General features: G+C 40.1%; 1 pseudogene; it reads right to left on the bottom strand.

Annotated features, from left to right (window-relative positions):
• Nucleotides 1–1,296: 1,296 nt before the first annotated feature.
• LOC118922236 (60S ribosomal protein L26-like) lies at nucleotides 1,297–4,127 on the bottom strand (annotated as a pseudogene).
• Nucleotides 4,128–4,509: the final 382 nt, after the last annotated feature.

Raw genomic sequence — 4,509 nt, 5'->3', positions numbered from 1 at the left:
CATCAGGTGAGAAATTGGGGATCAACAGAGGTGAGGCTTAGAACCTCACCCCCCCTGTTCTAAGAGAAATCTTCTGCATACGTGGATGTTTTATTGCCCTTGTCTAGCTTGGATTAACACATAGTCTACAGGCACACACCTGATCATCTACATTTGCTCTCTTACAACACTAAACTATGTTTTCTACCTTTATCTTGTATCTACCTACCACTTCAGCATTTTATTAAAAATAATAAAGAGAGAAATGTGGTATCCACATATAAATCAAGTATAAAAATCAAATGTGTATTCATATTTGAACTGTTTATAGTTCATAATGCATGAGGAAAACCAAAAGTTTCTGTGATGACTGCCCTTGTACTGTTCACCATGTAACTTATTCACTATGTAAGAATTTGTTCTCCATGTAAGAACTTGTTCGTTATGCTTCAGAAGATTGGAGACTGACGAAAATTAGGCTTGGGGTGGATTAATGATTGTGCATTGAGCATTGACTCCCCTATACAGAATTTTATTGTTGTTAACAACCATTTGATCAATAAATATGAGAGATGCCCTAACAACAACAACCAAAAAAAAAAGTACACACTTCCAATTGTAAAATAAATAAGTAACCGGGATGTAATGTATAGCATAAGGAATATAGTCAAAATATTGTAACAACTTGGTATGGTGATAGCTGGTACCTAGAATTATCATGTATATAAATGTTGAATCACTGTGTTGTACACCTGAAACTAATGTAATGTAATACTGTGTGTCAACTACCCTTCAATAAAAAATAATTATCTAAAAAAAAAAAAAAAAAAAAAAAAAAAACTTCTAGTCATTGAGAATAATGGAGCAGAGGGCTACCCGATGGCTCGGCGGATCTTCCAGGGGGACGCTGTTGGGTGAGGAAAGCAAGATGCTGAAAAGTGTGTGATACATGATGCTGCTTTCATCAAAAAACATAAAACAAACCTCGTATATGTGTGCAGTGTGTACATGCCTAGTATACATTATATGAGGATTACATGAGGGTAGATAAAAATGTGTAGAAAAGGATGCATTTGATGCTATTTTACCAGCTACTTGGGAGGTAGAGAGGCTGATGTGAGAGGAAGGATGGAGCAAATAAAAATTTAAAAAAAACTTACAGTGAAAAGAGCACTTCTTAATTCTAAAAGTATGCACTTGACAAAAATGATGTATTGTGGGTACATTTAGTTAAAATATGTATCATTTTAAAATATACATTAGATTTTACTTTTTTTTCATTTTAAGTTTTTATTGAAAGTGGCGTATGTGGTTACTTCATTCCTGCACCTCCTTGATTGTTTCTTTTTTATATCTGCCCTTCTCCTTTCCCGCTGGTGGAGGTTTGGCTTTACACTCAAGCATCTTTTTGCGTCTCTGCCAGTTCCAGTCCTGGGTCACCACCTTGCTGGGGTGAAGGCCCAGGCGCACAGCTGCGCCGCTTGCCTTTTCCCGCTGCCCTCGTTCGGTGCAGACAACACATTCCTTCCTGTAAACCTGCGCTACCTTTATCTTGTCCGTTTGCCGGCCTCTGTGGTGTCATCGCACAGCAACTGCCCTTCATCGCCCCTCCGGACGGGCATGGATCAAGCAGGCACTTCTGCCTCAGTTCTTCAGAAAGAGGGGAAGACACACTCCTGAGAATGTGGCAGGTGTGTTGAAATGCCTGTTACAGTTCTTGCTCCTATCAGAAGTCACAAAGGGACTGACCTTTATTTAGGCCGCTGGCCCGTGAGTGGATGGCCGCAAAAGGCCAGAGTTTAAATACTGTACAGAAAAAGGTGAATGCACCAATAGAAAAATATTTGCTTCTCTAGGGATCAAGTAAATCCAAGCTAAAGTAATTAAGTGTCACTTTTCCCTAAAAGATCAGAACATACTTTTAAAGTTTATAACACCCTCTGGTTCTGTGGATCTGAAACACCTTTAATACTTTGTGTCACTTGTTAGAAGCTTTCTGGAGGATACTTTGGCGATATTAAGAAAAGCACATAAGTAAGCATTGTGTGATCATACAGAGAGGTACACAGAAGCTGAACGCTGTCGGTAACATCAAGAAACTGTTAACAAGTTACATTAATAAAATAACAGATTTAAAGTGCATAGCATAAGCTTGGAATACCATTAGCACTCAATACAGGTCCTGAAAAAGGGGGACTGGCCAACCAAGTGGTGGTCAGGCTCAGAAGAGGAGAACAACAGTCAAGTATTAATAAATAATACTGGCGTCCTGGAATGGAAAACAGTGCATATTATAAAGATGATGATACAAATCTATACTCATGACATAGACACTAACAAAACACAATATATTATTAAAGGGAAAATGAAGTTGTAAAGCAGAGCCCATCTTTGAAAAGTATTTGTGATTATATTTGTGTGGAGACATCTAGAAGGAAGTGAACCAAAATGTTAACAGTGATGCCACCTCTGAATGGTGGGATTTCGGGTTTTTTCACGTTCACTTTCTTTCTTTATGCATCTCTCTTTTCTAATTTTTCCACAATAAGAATGCATTTTTTTGCACAGTTTTTAAGCTTTTCCAAGCCTAGCATGGTGAATGAGTATTTGGAATATGGAATTAGAATTCTGCCTTCTTTACTTAATAGCAATGTGACATTAGGTATTTTACTTCTAAAAGGCATGTTTTTTCATCTGTGGATTAATTACACAGAACCAAAATAACCCATCCACATTCCCAAACAATAGGCATGTTCACTGCATGTGAATCCAGGGGCAGGGGCAGGACAGAGGTGGCACCTGACATTCTCACATGAGCAAAATTTTTACATTGCTCTGGTCAGTATTCAAAAGGAACTTGTGTAGTCATTTTCAAACATCCCATGACTTGAGAGAGCAGGTGTTGGAGGAAACTGTCTGTGTATTTGCTAGGAAAGCCTTCTCAGGTTTCCAAATCCCGGAAAAGATGACACGTTATTGGGACTATTAAACTACTTCCTGAAAGCAGGCAGGCAACCCACAGCACGAAGCCCACACATGGGGAGCGCGGAGTCATGGGGAGAGCCCCTGGCCTCCTAGCAGAGAGGCTGTCACAGTTACATGACCCACAAGTTCCCCAGGCCATCGAGTACCTAATAAACCTTTTCCAAGGACTACTGAAAGACAATCCCAAAGTCCAGATAAATACAGCGTGTCCCTGATGGGAATGTTTGTGGATGGAATAGGAGTGTGCTCAGAACCACTTTGGAGACTAACTGAAGATTTTGTTCACGATGGAAAGTGAAAAGGAGCAGAGGACACTCAGTTCCAGAATCAAAAGACTATGAGAAATAAAGGGAAGAGGAGGGGTCGTTGCCTCCCCTCTCTGCGGGGGTGCAGGAGGGGGACAGCCCGTGTCCCCCACCGGCCCAGAGCCGTCCTCTGCCAGGAGATGGTGAGAAGCACTGGTCTCAGATTCTCCGATTGTCAGTGATCCTGAGAGTGAGTGAGAGGGCTGGACGCTGGGGATAAGGCCACTGTGGAGGCCAGGGTCATGCGGGCCAGCCCCATTTAAAGATGACCCGTGTTAAAATGCTATAAAAACACTCAAAGACAAGACAGACTATTTTTAAAGAAGTGATAATTAGACTGACCTCTAACATATAATATTAGAGAAATTTATTATTAGGGATATTAGAATAACAGCAACAAAAACCAAACAGTTGAATATCTTCCACGTGTTGAAGAAAAAATGATCAACCTAGAGCTGCATAGACTGTAAAAATATTGTTCACCAGCAAGGGCAAAACAGAGGAAGACAAACACCATGTGATCTCACTTATATGTGGAATCTAAAAATACAAGCAAACAAACAAAACAGAAAGACTCATAAATACAGACAACAGCTGTGTGGTCCACACAAGGGCAGGAGGATGGGCAGATGGGTGAAAAAGTGAAAGGGATAAAGATGGACAAAATTCCCATTATGAAATAAACCCCGTAAGTCACAGGGATGAAATGTACAGCATAGGGAATAGAGTCAGTAATATTGTGACCTCTTTGTATGGTGAAAGATGGTAACCACAGCAGAGAGAAGATACCAGCTGTTCTCTGTAACTTCTCTGCAGGTCCACTTGGCCTGCATCCACACTGGTCTCACAGCGTCTCATGGATTCATATACAGGTAACTGATAAGGGTCCAGAGATGCAGCTAACTTCCAGTTCTACCAGTTGAAACTGGATCTTTTTGTGTGTTTTTTCTCCCCTAGCTTCCTTGAGTTATAATTGGCAAAGGAAAAATATATATCTTTAGGGTGTACAACATGAGTTAATATATGTACACATTGTGAAACAATTACCACATCAAATTAATTGATACATCCATCATGTCACACAGTTACTGTGTGTGTGTGTGTGTGTGTGGCAAGAACACTTTCACTCTCCTAGCTAATTTCAAGGACACATACATTATTATTAACTATTGTCACCATGCTGTACATTTGATCCCTAGGACTTAATCATCTTATAACTGAAAGTTTATCCCTTTACTCG

This window comes from Manis pentadactyla, chromosome 2 (assembly GCF_030020395.1).
Source record: "Manis pentadactyla isolate mManPen7 chromosome 2, mManPen7.hap1, whole genome shotgun sequence".
In the NCBI taxonomy this organism is placed as follows: Eukaryota; Metazoa; Chordata; class Mammalia; order Pholidota; family Manidae; genus Manis; species Manis pentadactyla.
The sequence above is the reverse complement of the archived record's forward strand: the minus strand, read 5'-3'. Positions and strand labels throughout refer to the sequence as shown.